Source organism: Camelus bactrianus, chromosome 1 (assembly GCF_048773025.1).
Source record: "Camelus bactrianus isolate YW-2024 breed Bactrian camel chromosome 1, ASM4877302v1, whole genome shotgun sequence".
NCBI classification, from domain to species: domain Eukaryota; kingdom Metazoa; phylum Chordata; class Mammalia; order Artiodactyla; family Camelidae; genus Camelus; species Camelus bactrianus.
The window spans coordinates 104,245,617-104,268,067 of NC_133539.1; the positions used below are offsets into that span (position 1 = coordinate 104,245,617).

Consider the following 22,451-nt stretch of genomic DNA (forward strand, 5'->3'; position numbering starts at 1 on the left):
TCCTGCAAAGCCCGGGCAGCAGGACAGGCGGCAGGGAGGCTGCGGGCTCCCAGCGCTCATTCACATTCTAGTTACTCCAGCTGCAGCTAATGTGCAGACTGGGCTCTAAAGGCTGAAACCGAGTCATTCATCCAGTCAATCTGTTGATTCAAAACAACATATTTCCCCCAAAGCCAAGATGTGTTGGGCACCATCCAAAGTGCTGAGAACACAGGACACAGGATACAGGACACAGCTTCTGCCATCTTAAAGCTTACAGCTGAAATGTACTTATGAGAGAAAAGATGTGAGATTTAGGAATTGCTTGAAAATATCCTGGAAGTGGGGGTGGCAAGGTGAGGTCGAGGAGAAGTTAATGAAACAAGACCGGCAAAATGTTGACAACTGTTGAAGTTGGGTGATGAATCCTAGAGGGCACATTATATGATCCTCTGTGACTTTGTGTATGTTTGAAGTTAAAAAAAAATTTTTTTTAAAGAGGTTTAAAAAAAAAAAAGGAAGCTCACAGTCTGTCAGTGAGGCAATAAGTAAACAGACCATTAGGCCTGTGAAACTAGTACCATCAGGGGGAAGCAGGGTCAGGGAGCGTTGGAGACCCACAGAACCACGGAGGCCCAGAGAGGGTGGTAGGTTTCCTATGAAGCAGGCTCACCCTGAGTTCAATCTTCAAAAGCAGATTGGAGCCGGTGTGTTTGTAATTGCACTTTAGGAAAATAGAATGAATCAAAGAAACAGCACTAAGTAAGACTGTACTGACTGTTGCAGGCAGTGGGAGCTTGGCATCTTTGTGAATGAGAGGAGTCAGAAGGGCAGTGGGTTAGTCCAGGCACCACCCCACAGCTGCACAAGCAGTGAGTCTGCTGCACTTGGGTACAGCCAGCTGCCCAGAGGCCCCAGAGGAGAAGGATCGGGGAACCCTCATCTTGGGGAGTTTGCCTGTGGCCTGGCAACCAACCAACAGGCAGGTGGCTGCAAGGGCCCCATTTCCCCACCTAGGCCAGCCTACCCACTGACTCCAAGGAAGCCCACCCCCAAGGGAACTAGACAACACACCCACTGATGCCCACTCCCTTCCTGGAGTCCACTCTGGGCAAAAAGACACTGACCTCCAGGTCAGAGCAGGAGGAAGACCCAGGAGCCAGGCCACCAAGCAGTGCCAGATTGAAGGACAGGCCTACTTGGTGGACTGAACCTCATTTTCTAGGGTCAGGATTCTATCCTTTCCCAGAACCAGCTTCCTGCAGGAATATAAGACAGGAGCAGACCCAGAGGCCTCCCTGCCCCTCTCAGCAGGGGCGACACTTTAAAGGAAGCCTAGAACCATGCAGTGTGCCTCTCCTGGAACATTCTACACTGTGCCCCACACTGAGCCTGCCAGGCACCTCTCTCACCCACGTTACTCTCCTCCTGAAGAACAGCCTGTCTTCTACCTTGGACTGGTGAGGGGTGATGTAACCCATGGCAACGTCATGCCCAGATGGGACTCAGAGTGCCATGTGCACCTCCTGGCTATGGGGTCACCAGTGGTGGGGTCATCAATGCTGCCTGGACAAAGGCAGCATCAGGCCCTAGGCTCTCCTGCCCTGCTTCCTGGGCTCACAATGACCTGTCACACCCCACAAACCCCATCACAGGTCCCAGGCCTTCCCAGGACATGGAGTGAAGCCTGTGGGCTCAGGGGTCAGTTGGCTAAGTCAAGAGCCCTTCTTGAACCCTCCCTGAGCCCCAGTTTCCCCATCTATGAAATGGGTACAATCATAGGGTCCATCTCACAGGGTGTGTCAGGGATTAATACGTGTAAGGGACACAGCCCAGTACTGGGCTCCTAATAAGCTCTCAATAAATGTTAGCAGTGACTTCTCTCCTGGCTTCAATACCCACCACCCACATGGGAGGTACTCACCTTACTGCTGCCTCGTCTCTGCCCCCGACAGGAGAAATAGAATGCCTGCCCTGGGAGGCTATGCAGAGAAAGTCAGAGTTTGAAGAGGCTTTAAACATCCCTAGTTGAGGTCCCTAGTCTGACCAGAAGACAGGACAAGGGCAGGTCAGAACTGGCACAAGGCTCCAGGCTGCTGAGGGATCCCAGTTCTCATGGCTCCCACCCCTGTGGCACAATCAGAGAGTGGCAGCCAGCACTCTGTCATGCTCTTCCTCTTCATTGTAGAGACACATATGTAGCCGACACTCTGAACTGTCCCCCAGCATCTATTCTCTCCTCCTTACTAACAGAATCCTTGAGGTTTTAGCCACTGAGCAGAGATAGTTATTTCTCAGGCTCTCTTGCAACTAGTCATCATCATGTGATCAAGTCTGGCCAGTGAGGTGTGACTGGAAGTAACACGTGCAATTCTCAGTCAAAAGGCAGCTGTCTACCCTGCCCCAATCTGCCCTCCCTTCTTCCTGCCTCCCCATGCTCCAAAACACTGGTGTGGGGGTGAGCCAGCTTTCTCAAAGCCCAAAGAGACAACATCCTTGTGGATGACAGAGGAGAAGCCTGGATGACCCCTGGGGGAAGGCCACTCATCTCCTTGACCACCAACCAGCTCAAACTGTTTGGAGAGAGAAAGATCAACCTCACAACCTTTTAAAGTCACTGTTATTTCATTTCTGTTAAAGCAGCCAAAGCAATATCTTAATTAGAACTCATCACTAGCTCTAAAGAACAATGGTCCTCTCCACGGGGGCTCCCTCAGTGGAGTGTGATGGATAAGCACACACATTCATGTTGAATTGCATTAGGCAGAAAAACTTCATCACCGACCAGGCTGAACATCTCACTTAGATGTGATATAAATGAGATATGGTCATGGTAAACTTTGTTGTTTTGGGGGGCTTTTTTTGTTTGTTTTATCGTAAACAATTCATGGACTTACAAAGATGGGTTGGCTGCTGGTAATAGAAAACCCTGCTAACGCAAAGGGGCCCATCAAAATTCACATATAATGAGTCACGGTATTAGGAACTGCTGCTCCAGGGTTGCTTAATTCAGCAACTCAAGGGCATCATGCGGAAGCCAGGATCTTCCCATCTCTGGATTCTCTGCCATCCTCTGTGTCTTGTCTCCAGGATGGAGCCCCTCAAAGTGTCACAGATGGTGACCACTTTCCCCAGCATCATCACACTTGGCAATACTCAGAGGCAGAAGGAACAACCCTGCACATTTCTACTGGAAGCAAGGATGGCTTTCCCAGAAACCCTCCAGTGGACTTCCCCTAATGCCTAACGGCCAGAACTCTGCCCAAACTGATCACCCGCACCAGGAATGGACCAATGAGGATTCACTTCCTAGCAGAGGCCCACGCAAGGAGGGTGATGGTGGAGGCCTGAACAGAATCGGAGTTCTGTTAGGACGGAGGGAGGGAAGGGATGTCCACAACAACCCACAGCTGGAGAAGATCTAACAAAACACAGTTATTCTGAAAAAACAAAAACAAAAACAAAAAAAACCTCTCAAACCCACTCATCTGATGACAGTACCAGCCTGTTTCAGATCTAGCAATCACAGCTCATACAGTCATAATTATTTGTTTAAGGAACATCAGTGCTGGTTTGCTCGGGTGCAGTTCAGTGACAACCAGCAGAGCAGCTCCCCTCAGCCTGCCGACTGCAAGTTCTACCGACAGCACCTTTTATTCCATATCTCACATGTGCTTAAATATGCAGCATGAATTATTTATCTACCGCTTCTTTCCAAAAAGGATTCTGAGGCAGATAATCTGCAGATTTAGTGTTTTTAAATCCCTGAAATACTGAAGTTCTCCCCCCGCCTCCCCCACATTTGTGACCTACACGTTCCCCCTACTCTCCTCTTTGAGGTGTTCTTTCCAGCTTGACAAAGGATAAACTTGTCAGGACTGCTGATCACTTCTCAGGACCAGAACAGACTGAGATAACTAATTCAGCAAGCCAGAATTTCCACTTTTATATACTCTCCAGTGATTTTTTTCCCCTGATATTTGGGGAGAAGTCTGGGTTCCACCCAAATTTGCTGCTTTGCTCTTTCTTGAGTTCTAAAAGCATCACATCTGAAACTGGCATGCTTATTTAGAAAGTCAAGCACAAGGGTAAGTACGTCAACAACCAAAAAAAGTAGAACATGCAGTTGGCGTGCTTTATCCACCACAAAGCCACTTGAAAAATATAGCTGATTCTTTTTATTTTGCAGGCAAACCATGTCAATTAAAAGTTCCTTAAAACGTCAAGGAAAGCACAAAAGGACTACACAGGCAGGGTTGTAAAACCAGAAATATAAGTGGTGTACAATGGAAGATTTGAGTGAGGAAGTCCAAATTTTAAAGGAAAAAAAAAAAAAAAAGCTTACAGGGTCCTGAGATTCACAGCTGTGCAAAGTGAATCAGGCACATGAAAGGGTAGGTTGCCAAGGCCAGTTACGCGTTCTGAAAGCTGCATTTTCTATGTTAACAATACTACATGGAAATAAGACTTTGCCCTGGACATTTACAAGAACAGCGCACTCATCTGTGCAACGGATCGAGGTGTTTCTCCCAGGAGGCCTTTTTCCGGCTGGAAGCACACTCGCCTAGAGCCTCGTGCCCGCTGCTGGCCCACACCATGGCCTGACGGCGTCGAGGCGTGGGGCCCCGGGCACTCTGTGGGTCATCATCACGGCTGGTACTGGTGGGCAGGAACTCCATGCCCCGAAAATACTTCTTAGAAAACTGCTGGGTGATTGATTCAGTGGGAGACTGGCAGCATGAGTGTCAATACAGAGTGAGCCCTCCTGCCCAAGGAGGTGGTCGAGTGGGCAGCTGCCTGCAGGGGGTCCTTGTGGAGGGGTTGACATGGGTGACCTCTCGGAGCATCCATGTGCTGAGATCCAAGGATTCTCTGATTCAGATGTTTTAAGATGCTCTCAAAACTTTTCCTTTTTTTCCTTCACACATACAAAGAGACAGAGAGAGCAAACACAGAGCTAAGAGCACAGTCACATAGAATCACAGACATTTAGCTTGGAAGGAATTTGAATTGCTATTTAATCCCAGCTCCTGTCTGATGAGGTAGAGAATAACATTGTAATAAACACCATTTAGCTGATTCAGCTTAAAGTTGCAATGAATCACAAGCCTCAAAGTCAATGGTACTTATACACACAGTGGTGAAAAGTTAAAGGTTTTCCTCTAAGAGCAGAAACAAGACAAGGATGCCCACTCTCTCCACTCTTATTCAACACAGAGCTAGACATCCTAGACAGAAAAATTAGGCAAAATTAAGAAGTAAAAGGCATCCAAATCAGAATGGAAGAAGTAAAACTGTCTCTATTTGCAGATGACATAATGTTATACAGAAACCGCTAAGGATTCCACCAAAAAAACCTGTTAGAATAAATGATTTCAGTAAAGTTGCAGGATACCAAATCAATATACAAAAATCAGTTGCATTTTTATACACTAAAAATGAACTATCAGAAAAAGAAATTAAGAAAACAATCCCATTTACAACTGCATCAAAAAGAACAGAATATGAGGAATAAAATTAAATACAGAAATGAAAACTATAAGTCACTGATGAAAGAAAGCAAAGATAAAATAAATGGAAAGATATTCCATGCTCATGGATTGGAAGAATTAATGTTGCTAAAACGTCCATACTGCTCTAAGCAATTTACACATGCTATCAAAATTCAAATGGCATTTTTCATAGAAATAGAGAAACAATCCTAAAATTTGTATGGAACCACAAAAGACCCCAATTAGCCAAAGCAATCTCAAGGAATAACAAAGGTGGAGGCATCACACTTCCTGATTTCAAGCTACATTATAAAAATATAGTAATCAACACAGTATGTTATTGGCATAAAAATGGACACACAGATCAATGGAACAGAACAGAGAGCCCAGAAAGAAACCCATGCATATATGATTAATTAATTACAACAAAGGAGCCAAGAATAAACAATGGGAAAAGGATAGCCTCTTCAATAAATGATATTGGAAAACTGTACTGCCCCATGAGAAAGAATGAAACCGGACCCCTATCTCACACCACCTACAAAAACTGACTCAAAATGGATTAAAGAGTTAAATGTAAGACCCGAACCCATAAAACTCCTAAAGGAAAACATAGCGGGCAAGCTTCTTGACACTGGTCTTGGCAATGACCTTTGGATTTGGACACCAAAAAATAAAGGCAACAAAAGCAAAAAATAGACAAATGGGATTATATCAAACTAAAAGGCTTCTACATAGCAAAAAATGAACAAAATGAAAAGGCAACCTATGAAATGGGAGAAAATATTTGCAAATCATATATAAAACTAGGGGTTAGTATGCAAAATATATATGAAGAACTCAATAGCAAAAAAAAATCTGATTAAAAAATGAGCAGAAGAACTGAATAAACATTTTTCCAAAAAAGATATGCAAATTGTCAACAAGTACATGAAAAGAAGCTCAACATCACTAGTCATCAAGGAAATGCAAATCAAAAGCACAATGAGATATCACTTCACACCTGTTAGAATGGCTATTATCAGAAAGACGAGATAACAAGTGTTGGTGAGGATGTAGAGAAAAGGGGACCCTTGTGCACTATTGGTCGGAATGTAAACTGGTGTAGCCACTATAGAAGATAGTATGGAGGATCCTCAAAACATTAAAAATAGAACTACCATAGGATCCAGCAATTCTACTTCTGGGTATGTGTCCAAAGGAAACAAAATCATTACCTTGAAGAGTTATCTGCACCCCATGTTCATTGCAGCATTATTTATAGTAACCAAGATATAGATCTATATCTACATCTATGTACACATATTACATTTTCTTTATCCATTCATCCATCGATGGGCACTTAGGTTGTCGGTGTACACACACACACACACACACACACACAATGGAATATTGTCCAGGCACAAAAAGAAGGAAATCCTACCATTTGCAACAACATGCATGGACCTTGAGGGCATTATGCATAAGTCGACAGAAAAAGATAAATATGGTATGATCTCACTTATATGTGGAATCTGAAAAAAACTCAGAAATGGAGAACAGATCAGTGGTTGCCAGAGGTGGCAGGGGTGGTGGGGTGAGTGGTAAGGAAAATGGGTAAATGTGGTCAAAAGGTACAAACTTCCAGCTGTAAGATAAGTAAGTTTGTGGGATGTCATGTACAGCATCGTGATTATGCTTAACGATACTGTATTGTACTGTATTGTTACAGTACTGTATGTTTGAAAGTCTCTATTAGATTCTCAGTTTTCATCACAAGGAAAAAAATGCATACCTCTGTGAGGTGATGGATATTAACTAGACTTCTTGTGGTGATCATTTTGCAGTATATACATCAAATGTTATACACCTTAAACTAATAACAATGGTTTTTTCTTTATATGTTTTAATTTTTAATATTTTTGGATTTGCAATGTTGTATTAGTTTCTGGTGTACAGCACAGTGATTCATTTATACATATATATATATTCTTTTTCACTACAGGTTACTATAAGCCACTGAATATAGTTCCCTGTGCTGTACAGTAGGACCTTATTGTTTATCTATTCTGTACATAGTAGTTTGTATCAGCGACAATCCCAAACTCCCAGTTTATCCCTCCCACCCCACTTTTCCCTGCTGGTAACCATAAGTTTGTTTTCTATGTCTACGAGTTTCTTTCTGTTTTTGTAAATAAGTTTGTTTGTGTCATTTTTTTAGATTCCATATATAAGTGATATGTTTGTTTTTCTCTGATCAACTTACTTGACTTAGTATGATAATCTCTAGGTCCATCCACGTTGCTGCAAATGACATTTCATTCCTTTTTATGGCTGAGTATAAACTAATACAATGTTATACGTTAATTATATCTCAATAAAACTGTAGGAAAAAAGAAGATATAAATTGATGTTGAATAAATATGAATGTACAGTGTTAAAAAATAATAAATGAAAATAACCAAAAGAAAAAGGCAAACTTGAAAATCACATGCCAGTAGAGGTAGAGCTTCTACAAGACTGGGTCCCCAGATCTGTGTGGAACAGTGGTCCCATCCCTTTCATTCACGCCCATCCTTAACACCATTGTCCTGGAACCAAATTAGATCATTTTGTAAAGGAAAAGTAATCTATCGTGTTAAGCCACTGAAATTTGGGAGTTTATCTGTTAGTGCAGCTTAACACTAATCTTAACAATCACTAGTCCGTATACATAGGCTTTGATAAAGATTAAGCAAAATGTACATGAAATACCTGAATCGTAATAGCTCAGAAATGGTTAATTCCTTTCTGCTCATGGGTCTGCTACCCACCTGAAAATACACCAGTAAAATCTTTTTTAATTATTATTAGGAATATTTAAATGTACAGATTGGGGCTAACTCCTTAAGCTTACTATCAGGCAACATTTTTGGAAGAGTTTTGACTATTTACATCTTTAAATCACTCTGTGATGTGGGATCTGATGCTTGCCTTGAACCCTAATTTGAAGCCGAGAGAGGCAGAGATCTAAGAACAAAGAAAGCCACCTCACTCAGTGGATGGCAGGCCTTTTCAAATTTTCCACAGTGAGTCATACCTGTAATCTACTAGGTGTTCTAAAAAAAGAAGTCAAAATGCTTAATTGGAAACATGAAGAAAGATGCTGTCCCAAACCAAGTGCTTTTGAGAATGCCCAGCACTGGGGCAGCCACCATCCTTGTTCACAGACCAGTTTCCACAAACTTAGGTTAAATGAGCAAATACTTATTCCGTATTCTCATCAGAAAATTGAGTTTCTAAGTATGACTATGAAACAGGGCAAAGAACTATCCTATAATATTTAGAGGTTTGTTTTCATAGTCATCTTGCACAGTCTGTTGTGTTGTAAGTGGGGCACGATCGTGTATATAACAGGGTTTGACAGTGGTAGGAATGATTTCAGTAGGTCGTGTTCAGTAACAGTGCTGTGAACTGTTGGTTATGGAGGATTGGCTCTGCCCAACAACCCCGTGATGCCTAACCTCAGACTGCCATGTCACTCACTGATCTGGTTATGACCGACTCAGTCAGGATGGAGATCCCTTTCCTCGTCTCAAGTTAGGAACATACTTGATGTCTTCTCTTGTAAGAAAAATAAAGCATTCTAAGAGATTACTTTAAAAACATAATGCAAAACCTTGTTGTCCCCGGAAGGAGTGTCTTCTAAAATTTTCCCAGCAGGTGGTCATCAGAACTCTGGCCAGCAAGCTGCCTCCCCTGCCCCTCCTGCCCCTCCACCTTTCCCACCTTGCTGACTCCTGATCATCCCTTGGATTCCAGCTCAAAGATCACTTTCTCAGTGAAGCTGCCCTTGAACTCCCCTATCTACATCAGCATCCTGTCTGATACTCTCAAATCACCCTGTGTTTCTCCTTCGTGACACTTCTCAGGACTATCATTACATAACCAACCATGCTGAAATTTCTGGCTGGCTGGCTGTCTCCTGTGATTGAGTGTAAGCTACCTGACAGTTGAGATGGGGTCTGTCTGTTCACAAGGGTGTCTCCAGCACTGGACAAAGCCTGGCACACAGCTGGCCGATGGCACGTCAGAACATTTCCGGAGATGGACAATATTTAGCTCAGCTGCTTTTACTCACAACATTCCTGACATGAAACATGTGGGATTTTTTTTCTCTCATATCAATCATTCTTCCGATTCTTCGGACACCAGTTAGGTATCCCACAATTCAACTCGATTCTGACACTGACCACTGTGACTTAGCTTCAGACCCCACAAGTTTAAGGGCTCAGTCCCAAAGGCTGCCCCCATTTCAGATGCCAGTCGCAAGTCTCAGCCCCCAGGTTGCCCAATTCTGTCCCACTTGGCTACAAAGTCGGGGAAGAGGGGTTCCCACAAGCCCTCTACTTTCAGGTTTGATAATTTGTTAGAACAACTCACAAAGCTGGAAATAGAGTAAGTAACTCTGTTACTTCCTGTAGATTTATGATCAAGGATACAGCTTAGGAATAGCCAATAAAAGAAATGCACAGGGCCACGTACGGGGCAAGGGCTCAGAGCGTCCCCCCCCTCTCTTCTGGCTCGGCCACCCTCCTAGCACCTCTATGTGCTCGCCAACCTGAAGTTCTCTAAACCCCACTCTTTAGAGGTTTTATTTTTAAATTTTTTTTTATTGAAGTACAATTGGTTTACAATGTTGCATCAATTTCTGGTGTACAGCTTTTAATTTTTAAAAAGAGTTTTTATACAGGTTTTATGTAGGCAAGATTGACTAGATCACTGACCATTAATGACTGAACTCAACCTCCAGCTCTCTCCTCTCCCCTGCCTGGAGGTTGTGTGGGGTGGATCATTACAACTCTTTAATCAGGCCTTGGTCTTTTTGGCACCCGCCCCTCGACCAGATACCTGTACGTCTCATTAGCATATAAAAGACACTCTTCACACTCTGGAAATTCCAAGGGTTTTCGGAGCCGTGTGCCAGGAACCTGGGACAAAGGCCAGATATTTGTTTTTTTTAATGATACCAACAGCCAATCCCATTATTAGAAGGTGCTAATCCTTAGAATTCCCATTAATACTGAGCTAGAATTGGCCTCTAACTACCAGCCTATCCTCCACCAGGCTTTCCAAATTCACTCACACCCTGGGCATCCTCACCACACAGACCCCGGGGAACCAGAGAGGGGAGAGGCTGAGGTCCTTCTTCGTGATGACACAGCAGACAGCAGTTGGGGGTTGGGGGGGGTGGCACAGCTAGAATCTGAAGACAGCTCCCTGACCTTGCCGGCTCCATGCGATCCCCATCACACCGCACTGCCTCCTGCGTGTTTTCACCCATGTTAAATGCTCTGGAAGCTTCATAATCCCTCCATCCAAACAACAACAAAGAAAGCTGGGCACTTTTCATAATGGAACATACGAAACTGGTGAAGCTTCTTAACATTTAACACATTGCATTCAATATCTATATAGAACAGGAGCTCAGAGAGCTCACAGTGACAACTTAGGCACCTCCCTGTCAAATACCTAAGGGGTGAGCCCCTGAGCAAACATCTAATTCAGATTTTAATTTGGTTCCTATTTACTGGATAGACCCTGTGTCAGTTCTCTGCAGAAGTTTCTTCCCTCTTACTTATCCCCAGGGTCTTTGGAGATTAAGGACATAAATAAACTCTAGGGGATTTACAAGAGTTCAATAAGATAACACCCCTGAACAACTGAGCTTTTGAAGACAGTGAAATGACTGGGAAAAGAAAATATGAAAGTTTTAATATGACTTAATGTAAAAAGTGAAAAAAAGCATACAGAACCATGTACTGCATGACGTTAATTTTTTTAAAATGTGTGTATGTATATGCTTGGAAAACTAGGATGGGAAGAAACACAAATTTTAAAATGCCATGGCATGTCTCACTCTTTGGATTGCCAAAAAATAAAAGACTGTGCATCTTTAGCGAATGCCAGTCTCAATAGGGATGAATTCTTTCATGCACTGTGGGTGAGAGGGTTAACAGGAATGGAATTTTGAAGAACCAGTGGTCTTGTTGAAACAATAAATACACACCGCATTTGCCCCAAAACTCCATATTCTGGGTATCTATTCCCCCAAAATGCTCACTCATCTGTACAAAGCAGCAATAAGAATAATTATAAAAATGTGAAAACAACTGAAATGTTCACGTGGACAGAAATGGCTCAAAATTAGTTTCTCCATACAATGCAACCTGATTCAGCCTTAAAAGAAAGAGGTAGATTTAGCTTTGGATGTGGACAAACCTCCAGGAGACACTGCCCAGTAAAAACCAGATGAGAGTGCTGGAAACAGCGTAATAGATACAGGAGAATCTCACGTAGGTAAAACACACATTTGCATATCTCAGCATACATATGGGAAGTTTAAGACAACGTGCAAACTTACAGAAAAAGGTCTAGAAAGGGACAGCCCCCCAAATGAACAGCGGTAGACTTTTAATTTCTATTGTGGACTTCTCAGTATTTACTCACATATTTGATGCTTTCTTTTTATAACATGTTGGGTACCCATATTAAAAGATTAATAGTGACAGAAGAAAATGTTCTATTGCTAAATCAAAACAGCAAGCTATAATAGAGCACGTACAGTTTGAACTCAATTATGTCATAACGAAGCTATGTTACAAAATTGGCCGGAGTGGTTTGAAACAGGTAAAAGTGGGAGTTTTCATGGTTTACTCTTCAGAATTCTGAATCTATTACTATTTTAAAAAATGAATACAAGTAACAATTAAAAAATGCAGTGGAAAGAGAAAATACGCCCTCACTGTTATGAGTACTTATAACTGGGATTACATCTTATTTTCTTTAAAATCGCAAGACAGAAAGAAGACTGGCTTCCAACTCTTTAAGCAGGTGGTGGGATCCTAGAAGATTTCTTTTCTTATTTGTAATTTTCTGCATTTTCTAAGTTTTCTTAAGTAAATATGTCTCACTTTTCAAATCAGAAAAAACGAAAGCTGTAAAATTTACTTAAATTAGTTTTAAACAATGTTTAACTACATGAGTCACAGGGTGGGTATGTGATCAATTACAGAGAGACCAGTGGTTTTGGAAGAGCACCCCGTTCAAAACTCAGTGCAACGTGGACCCTGATGTGTAAGAGAGATAAAAGCAGAGTTTACTAGGAGGGGCCTCAGGCCCCAGGCAGCAGAAGCCCCATCACACTGCAGAATTCAGGGTTCCAGGAACACCATTAGGAAATGCACTGTAGAGACATTCCCTGGGGCTGCAGGGAATAGGGGCGGTGGGTAGGGGTGGATTCTGCTAGAATGGTCAGAGAGGGCTTCAGGGAAGAGGCAGAAACTGCGTTAAAACTAAAAGGGCAGGGAGGACGTCGGTGGGCATGCCTGATGTGAGGAGGTATTTGGAGGAGGATAAAGGATGGGTGTGGTGGTACAGAGATGGGGGCGAAGCCCACCCACCCCTCAGCTGTTGACTGATGACAGCCTTTACACGGTGACTCATCAGTGAACAGGGTGGAGAATGGTTGGGACCAGATTAGGTTCCCGTAGGAGGAGGGAGCCACAGAAGGTTCCTAAACACATGCATGGCAGGATGAAGGCAGATTACAGAAACATCACTCATTTCTACACCGTTCACCCCACTCTCAAGTTATAGCAAGGTGCTGGCAGCAAGAAGACAGACAACTTTCTGGGCCTTGAGCTCACTATTAACTCAAAGTCTTGTGATGGTTGTGCTGCATGTGCTCAGTGCTATCCTAGAAGTAACTCATATTCCAAGGGCAACAGGGAACCCCAAGCCACAGCTCACGGTATGTCCCTGGGACTGAGATGCAGGCCACTTCCCAACTGTAGCACCTCAGGCAAGGTACGTACCTTACCTCCCTGAGCTGCAGTTTCCTCACCTGTAAATACTGATTCAATTATTCATTCAACAAACATTTGACTGAGCATCTGCTATACACCAAGTGCAGTCCTAGAAACTGGACATCAGTGGGCACCAAGTCAGTCCAAAATTCCTACCCTCGTGGACCTTAGATTCTAGTGGAATGTAAAATTTCCCACTTCCTGAGGTTGCAGAATGAATTAGATAAGATATTTCCTGGAAAGCACTTAGGGTAGTAATGCTTCTGTACCTAATTCCAATGTGTGTGGGACTTCTTCCCCACAACACCAAGCAATTCTCAACACCAGCTGGGTGTCCTACCATTCAACTCAATCCTGACCCTATCCATCCGGAAAAAAGCCCGAGATCTCACAAGTTAAGGACTTAATTCCACAAGATTACCCCTTCACCACTCCAGATGCCAATCGTAAATGCAAGTTGTCACCTGTGCTTCTAACTGGCTATAGATTGGAGGTTCCGATGCCCTCCTGTCTTTGGGGGCCAATTAATTTTCTAGAGTGGCTCAGAGAACTCAGAAACATTTTACTTACTAGATTACCAGTGTATGATAAAAGGGTATGATTCAGGAACAGCCCAATTGAAGAGACACCTATGGCAAGGTATGAGGGAAAGGTCTCGGAGTTTCCATGCTCTCTCCTAGAACGCCACTCTCCCCACATCTCCACGTGTTCACCAACCTGGAAGCTCTCTAAACCTCATCCTCTTGAGTCTTTACGGAGACATCATTACATAGGCATGTCTGATTAAGTCATTGGCCACCGGCAACTGATTCAACCTCTAGCCCCCACTTTCCTCCCCAGTGGTCTGGAGCGGGACAGAAAGTTCCAAACCTCTAATCATAAGTTTGGTTCTCCTGGCAACCAGCCCCCATCCTTGGGTTACCTGAGCGCTTTCCAAAAGTCACCTCAATAACATAATAAAAGACATTTATCCCTAGGGTCTCTTCCAGGAAATTTCAAGGGTTTTAGGAGCTCTGTGCCAGAAACAGAACAAATATATATTGCTAACTGTAAACCACAATAACACAGGTTGTAACGATCCTCCTCCTCATTTGATTAATATGCATGACCTCTACTGCACTTGGCACCAAAAAGGTACCCAGTAAACACCCAACAAAACAAAAGGACCCAAAAAACACATCTACAGATTGAGATTGCCCTACCTGGGAACAAAGTGCCCCACATTCAGCCCTGGGCTTGGACTAGCAAGAAGGTTCCTCTCTCTGCACCGCACCCCCCAGCACTGTCAATTCCACCTTAATAAACAAGGCTGGGAAAGGAGAATGAAGGAAACCACCTTTGGGGCCATTCATCACAATGAAGGCAGCTGACAGCTATTCTAAACCGTGGCTCAGCCCTCTTGTCCTCAGGGAGATGAGCAAAACTCTGCAGGCTGATGAGACCTGACCCCTTCTCAGGCAGCGCTGACCATAGTCCTCACCAGCACATGAGCCCCAGATGGACTGCCCCATGAGATGACCCAGCCCCTCCAATCAGGCCCATGGCAAGGCCAGCCCTCACTTGGTGGATTTCAGCATTCAGTGTTCATTTCAATGTGCTCACAGGGTGGGTAACAGACACAACCAGAACATACTTACTCTGAGCCAAGTGACCAGAAGTTTTGGGATGTGTTGAAAGGAGAAAAAAAAAAAAAAAAAAACTGTAAGCCAACTTTAGAATCTCATCCTTGGAGTTCCAAGAAAGTGTTCCACCAAAAATCGAGCTGGCACATATCTTGATACGTAATGACAGATTCAGCTTTCCTCACCAACTACATGCTGGTGTTCTGGTGCCAGCCTCTATTTTTATAGCCTGAGTAATGCCTGGGCAAAGGACCAGACAAGAGTTGGAGACAGAGGGACGGGGCACGAGAGGTGATAGCATAAGTAATGGGGCCCACATCCTACTCGGCATCCAACAGCAGACCCTCTGGAGCAGAATCTGGGACAGCAGCCAAGCTCTCCGCAGATTCGGGCCCACCCTCCTCTGCAGCCTCACCCCCTCTCACAGCCCAGACCCTGAGTTCCCTTGGGGATGGGGCTTTATCTGCCTTGTCTCCTGCTCTGACCCCAGGGCCTGGAGCACAGCAGTATTAAATGGGAGCATGACCACACCATCCCACCCCAACTCCAGCACACTGGACCCCTGGCCATTCCTCCAAACCCCAAGCACCCCTTCTCCAAAATCAGCATGTGTGCCATTTCACTCTCTTGGCCCAGATGCCTTCTTGATCTTGTTAACACTCACTCATCTTTAAACTCAGCTCAAATGCCACTTCCGTCTGGGAGCCCTCCCTAACCCCAAGGCTGGGAGAGGTCCCCCAATATCAGGCAACCACAACCCTCCCACAACATTCATCAACACCCCAGGCTCATGTCAGCTTCGCTACCTACCTCCCCCAGGGCTGGGTGGACACGGAGCTAAGTAAGCAGCAGGTGCTCATTAGGTGTGTGTAGGAAGAAGGGAGGGAGGGAGGGAGGGAGGGAAGAAAGAAGGGCATCAAGAAGGACGCTGTGGATGGAGAGGCACCTGGCACTGAAACCTACAACAGACTGAACAGGAACAAAGCGCTGGAACCCCATAGATCAATGAACCATTCACCAATGTTTACAGAGGAAAAAAAATTGCAGGAAGTGGTGGGAAAATATTTCTCAGTGGATTCAGATGGGAAGCAGAGGTCACTGTGCTGCAGCCTCCCCTCCCCTCTGGGTGTTGGCTGGGCTGGGGGCTGGAGAGGAAGAGAAACTTTGGGAGGCTGGGTGAGTAGGGGCACTTGAAAGGCTCAGGGGCAAGGAGCTCTCAAAGGCTCGGAGTTCTGAGAGGCTCCTCTGGTCTTAAGGAGGCTGAAGGCCATTTCTTCTGGAGTAACCTCCAACTGCTGAGGCAGATCAACTGGGACTCATTCCCTCAAAGCTATTAAGAACATGGTCTGAGTCAAGAAAGGGATAATGAGGATTTTCCAGTGTCCTGCCGGCCCCGGTCCCAACGGGGAAAGCAGAAGCCAGGATTTAAGACAGGTGGTCTGGGAATAAAGACTATTTTGGGCTGGAGCTTTCTTAGCACAGCATTTTTTTCCCAAGACAGACAACCCTCCGTTGCCCACTCAATATTCATTCCTTTCTCTTTGCTAACAGAATCCTGATTTGGGAGGGACAGTGTGGCAAAGAATGCCAGCTAACCCTGAAACCCATCTCCTCTTCCTCCTAGGCACAGGGCTGGACCACATTTCCCAGCCTCCCTTGCAGGAGGTGTGGTCATGTGACTGGGCCCTGGCCAGCGGAAAGTCGGTGGAAGTAATTCTCCATCTCCAAGCCTGGCCCAAAAAATCCTCCTATACACCATCCTCCATGCTCCTTCTTCTTCCACTGATTGATGCAAAAAAGTGTGGGAGACTCAAGAGTCTGGGCCCCTGAATCACCTTTTGGAAAAGACTTCCCCATACCCCTACTTTGTCAGGAACAGCCATTTTGGACTTTGTGTGAGCAAAAAGTAAATGTCCATCGTATTTGAGTCATTAAACGTACAGCTGAACCTTGAATAACATGGGTCCACTTATAGGCAAATTTTTTTCAATAGTAACTACAGTACTAAACAATCTGAGGTTGGTTGAACCTGCAGATGCAGAACTGTGGATATGGAGGGCCAACTATAAAGTTACATGCAGATTTTTCACTTGCAGGAGGGGGGTCAGCGCCCCAAAGCCTTGTGTTGCTGAAGGGTCAACTGTATTTGGTTTGCTTGTTTGAGCAGTAAGCCTACCTACCCTAGGCAGCAATGTGCCCTGCTACATACTCACATGGCCCTTTTAACTGGGAGTGGTCATGGGACACAGCTCTGGCCATGAAACGTCAAGGGAGGTCTGCTGGATGTTTGGGGGAAAATGTCTGCCTGCTTTCCTGATAAAAGGTACCCGTATGGCCGGCGCCTCCTTCCTGCAGCAGCCATTTTGCCACCATGAAGAAAATAACAGTGCCAGTCCAGACAGACATCAGCTGCTGAAAGCAACGCCAGCAACCACCCACCTTCAAACATCTTGTTAAGTGAGAAAAATAAACCATTACTTGCTTAAGCCACTAAGGTAGGGCTTTCTGTTACTTGGCAGCCAAACACAATCCTCAGTGCTTTGCAACTACTCGTTCATTCATTCACCTAACCTTTACTGAGGCCCATTTCATGTCAGTTCTTGCATGAAGGGCTGAAGATTCAGAGATGAGCTGGGTGTAGCCCCTGCCCTCCAGAAGCTCCCAGTCAAACGGGGGAGACAGGCCCACGAGCAGACAATCTGAATGCAGTGAGAACAGATGCTGTGATGACACACGATGTCCTGCGACGGTGTGAGCACTGGGTGGTGGGTGGGCACTGAGGCAAGGAGTTCTCAACTCCCTTTCTGCCAGTGGGCACACAGAGCAAACACCCCTTAAGCGAAAAAGCAAGTAACAATGCTACGCTCAGCCGAGCCAACTGCAATTACTTACTGCACATTGAGTTGCTAAACACCATCAATTAATGCAGCTGTTTCAAGATAATCAGCAGTCATTAGAGCAAGATGCACAAAGGGGAGAATGGAAAAAAATCATATGCCGCTAAACGCTAACTTAGAAATGCTGGAAATTATGTGAACTGAGATGAGGCAGGCTGGCTTAGATTCTCCTGCCTGCTGACGTTAGAATCTCCTAAAATACACTTTCTTTCTCAAAGACACAGTAATCTTTCACCTTGAAGACAGCCCCCCGAAAATCAAACGTCTATGCCATGACCTTCAACCATAAATGTCCAAGCTTCGATTTTCAGGTCTGGGTTTCCATTAAGAACGGCCATGGAGACAAACTGGCGACAAAAGTCGACCCCGTCTGGGAAATCAAGAGGCAACCAAACCAGAGAAATGAGAGCAGCTGGGGAACCATTTGGAAGCTAGAGAAAAGGTTTTCTTCCTTTTAACTCAATGCTGCCTACACACAAATAAATGTGTGCGTATGCGTGTGTGTTAATGAATGGCATTATTCTCCACTTCTTTGCTTTCCAAGCATGGGGAAAGTATTTTAAGAGAAAAAGACAAAGCCTCATTGACTTCAAATTCCAGTAGTTGAAAAATGAATAAAATAAGCAGGCTCGCCATTAAGAGAACTGATTATCAGGTTTCCAGTCTGACTGCTGACTTCTGAGTACAAAGAATTCCAGTGTAGAGCAAAGGGTGTGCTAATCACACAAGGCAGAGGAGCACTCAGGTTCTGAGGCAGGGGTCCCAGGTTTCTCTAGTCCTCAGCCCATCACCGGAGGCCACCACAGGATGGCAAGGGCTCGCTGGGCAGGCTGCCACGCTGGAGTTTCTCTGTCAGACACACAGAGCGAGGGAGGGTGAGGTCTGAGGAGGAAGGACCTCCCTTTTCAGGACCAGTTATTAAACCCAAGCCTACCAGCAGTTTCCCAGAGACCTTCAGATCAAGAAGGGTCCAGCTCTGGCAGACACAGGACCCATGATTGTGTTAACAGCACCACAATGGCATCACTTGTGCTGAAACCTGGGATACCAAACCTAGACGTAGGAAACACCTGACCTAACCGCAGTTTCAACCTTCCCAGCAATGCAGTCTTAACTGGCCAGTCTGGGCTTCTCTAGCCAGCACCTGTGAGGTCATCTGTCACGTGGGTCCTGTCTATTCCCACTCCCTCAAAGGAAGCAGAGGTAAACAACATGATAAACCCTCACCCTGTGCACAGAAGAAGGTGACTGGGCCAGAAACAACCCTTTGTTTTCTTCCCCCCTCCCATCAGTGTGCCCTTCTATTACTAGATGGCATGCTGCCCAATTCATGAGCCTAGCATTGAATAAAGCCAATTAGATCTTTGCAGTTCCTGGTTGAATTTTGGTTTTTAGCAGCAGTCTGGCCGTCTGCCTCAGGATAGTCCCCTGCTTGTCCTCAGGAGCAGCCGTGCCATTCCTCACGCAGAGAACTGGGTCTCTGATGGTATCGTGGGCTTCCAGAGTTGCTGAAGAGCCAGCCCAGAACAGTGGTCAGGAAGTTCGGTGCTGTCACCCGGGACCAAGATCAGTGCTGGCAAATCAGGTAAGTAAACACTGAGCTTACTGTCTCTTATCACGCCTCCCACTAATAACCCGAGGCCAAGAGCTGTGGTTAAAATACGAACCACCAGCATGTGTCAGATGCAGGCCAGTCAAACGAGTGCCTGTCTTCAACAGCCGGCAGGGCCACGTCGCCAGTGTGTACTAGCCGAAGATAATCCGCTGCCCTTCCCCCACCACAGTCAACCCTTTATAGTCCACGCCCGGGCCTCTCAGGGCCCTTAACAGGTGGCCAAGAGCAGGTGGGTGCCCGGGGAAACGCCTGCAGTATCATCCATGTCCTTCACTGTGGACTGAAGTACAATGTCCTCTGTTCCATGAGGAAGGAGGCTATGGGTATCTTATTTATCCTATATCCATCATCTCAGTGCAGTTGGTTGGTACCAAAAACATTTTTGAATGAATGAACAGTGAAAACAGCTTAACATAGAAGCACTCACCATGTGCCTAGGCACTAAGTCCTTGTCATGTACTGTCTCATTTCAGCTTGACAACAATACCATGAGGGAGGTATTACCATCACCTCAGTTTTACAAAAGAGGAAGCTGAGGCACAGAGAGGTTAAGTACCGTGTCCAAAAGTACAAGCCTAATAGCAGTAGATCCAGGATACAAAGCCAGTCTGGCTCCAGAATCTACACTCTTAACCACTGTGCTGTGCTGAGGACACAATCTCAGGTACTTAGGTATTAGGAAGTCATCATCAGAGAACCCCGGACATATCCACACACCCTGAGAAACCCTTCCAGGAGGTTTCTGGTGGTGCTAAGCCCACACTGTTTTTGTTTATTTGATCTGCAGGACATTTTAAAGAAAACCAATGCCTACTTTCATCCCCAAGCAGGAGACTACCTGCAATTTTCAAATAACTATGTAAGCACACTGACTTATCAAGCAACTGTAGCAAGCATATCTAGGTACACAGTATTCCTCTGCTCAAGAAATCTGAATAAGCTTTTTAAACATTCTGTGGTCCAATGTCCCCAACTCTAAGAAGATCCCAGACTTGCTAGACAGATTGAACAAGATCATGGACCACAGTTGCCTGTTTAAATGGTAAGCTACTATATAAGCATAACATATGATCATAATAATTAATATATTTTGGGGGACAGGGTATAGCTCAGTGGCAGAGTGTGTGCTTAGCATGCACAAGGTCCTGGATTCAATCCCCAGTACCTCCATTAAAATTTTTTAAAAATAATAATTAATATATTTTGATATAACAGATCAAAATATCTATACACATCAATCTATACTTGTCAAAATTCCATACTTGCATATACTTCTGTGGAAGTTCCTATTTGTATCTCTCCACATTTCCATGATAACGTACAAAGCTTAATTTATTTCTGTAATACTGTGTCCCTCCATTAGTACTTCGGAGCTTCCAGACATTTCTACTATAACTTTAATAACTTTTCTCTACCTTAATCCAACTACTTCTTTCATTTTAGAACGAGTTAACAAGGCAGTAAATGTTTTATTCTAACTTCAGATTCTTCTGTATTAGCACATGACAAAATTAGCAAGCAAGGGCTTCATTTTACTTTATAATTAAAAGGCTCAAAATGATACCGCTTTACCTCTGAAGGCCTGATGTTTGGTGTTCGAGCCAAGAATGAGGTGGGTCTAGGAAAGTAAGCTGTGGTTTTTGCTTGTTGGAAAGACACATGTCTCCATATAATTGAGGGGTAGGACAAACAGTATTCAAACTATTTGTAAATTTGGTGTAAATGATGACTCTAACCACAGACAGGAGTGGAGAGGAGGGGGAGGCAGTGTCAAAACCAGGTGCAATCATTTTCACCTTGATCTGTTCTTTAAAGCTCTGGTTTCTACGCTATTGAAGGCTCTAAGGAAGTCAGTTATGCACAGGGGCAGAGACAGTGGTTAGCAGATGACAAAAGTATGCTTTATAATACAGAGATGTAACGCATAAGTTGGGGAAGTGACTATGCAAATACAAACAGAATTTTCACGTTCCTACAGTTGCTACCATTAGATACGTGCTTGAGCTCTCCTCCACCCTAGTATCAGCACAGAAATGGCTCGACCAATGTGGGTAGTGCAGGAAGGTGGGGCTGGGGGAGGAGGAGGAAGGAGGGACCAGGATGCAGGGATGAACCCTAGATACTCCTTGTGGACTAGTTCCTGTAGCCAGGAAGCAGCCTGGAGGATGTGGGTGAAGGCTGCCTCCCGGCAGTGGGAACTAGTCCACAAGGCTCCTCCAAGTTCTTTTTCAGTGTCTTTTAATCATGAGCTTCCTCTATGCTTCTGCGACTGCTCTTCTCTTCATTTCTGATGGCCCTGTTCCTTTTTCAAAGCCAGTGGCTTCCCCAAGCAGAGCCCTAGAAGATTCAGAGCAGCCCTCTGGTTCCAGGGGTGGAGTCTGTGGCTCAGGCCACCCTGGCCCTTCTGCCTTTTGGACTCAGAGCAGACCCTGCAATTCATTCCCAATTCACAGGTGCCTCCTCATGGCTGCCCTGCAGTACCTCCCGGTTGAGGGGCCTTAGAAGGCCCGACTGTATCTGCAAGGATGCTCAGCAGGTTCAAGAAGAGTCCCTAGGAGGCTGCTTCTGCGAAAAGGCCTACCAGAAGGAAGCTGTCGCCTCCTCTTCACGTACTAAGTGCAGATGCACACACCCTCCCAGCTGCCTCTCTTTTTGCCATGCCCCTGGGTGCTCCCCGCAACATCTCAGGTTTGAGCTGGCTCCCCCGGGGCCGGACCGCAGAACAACGTCATCACTCAAGTCACTGTTTCCAAAGGGGCACAACCCTCATCCAAAAACTTCAAATGGCTCAGTGCTCTCCCACCTTGCTGAGTTCAGTCCTCACCTGGCTTTCAAGGCCTTCTAAGAACCAGAATGGTGGGCCCAGCACCCATTTTTCCCATCTCAGTGACTTTGCTCCTAATGGTAACCCCTCTACCAGAATGTGGGCCCACATCCTTATCCACCAACCAAGAACCCCATCTCAGGGCTGAGGGCTACCTTCCTAAATTTTCAGGACCTTAACTATTCTCCCATCCTTC

At 45.1% G+C, this 22,451-nt stretch overlaps 1 protein-coding gene across 9 annotated transcripts in view; it reads right to left on the reverse strand.

Moving 5' to 3' along the window:
* Nucleotides 1–22,451, reverse strand: part of PXYLP1 (2-phosphoxylose phosphatase 1) — a 68,986-nt gene that overhangs the window by 40,523 nt on the left and 6,012 nt on the right. The window lies entirely within an intron of this gene.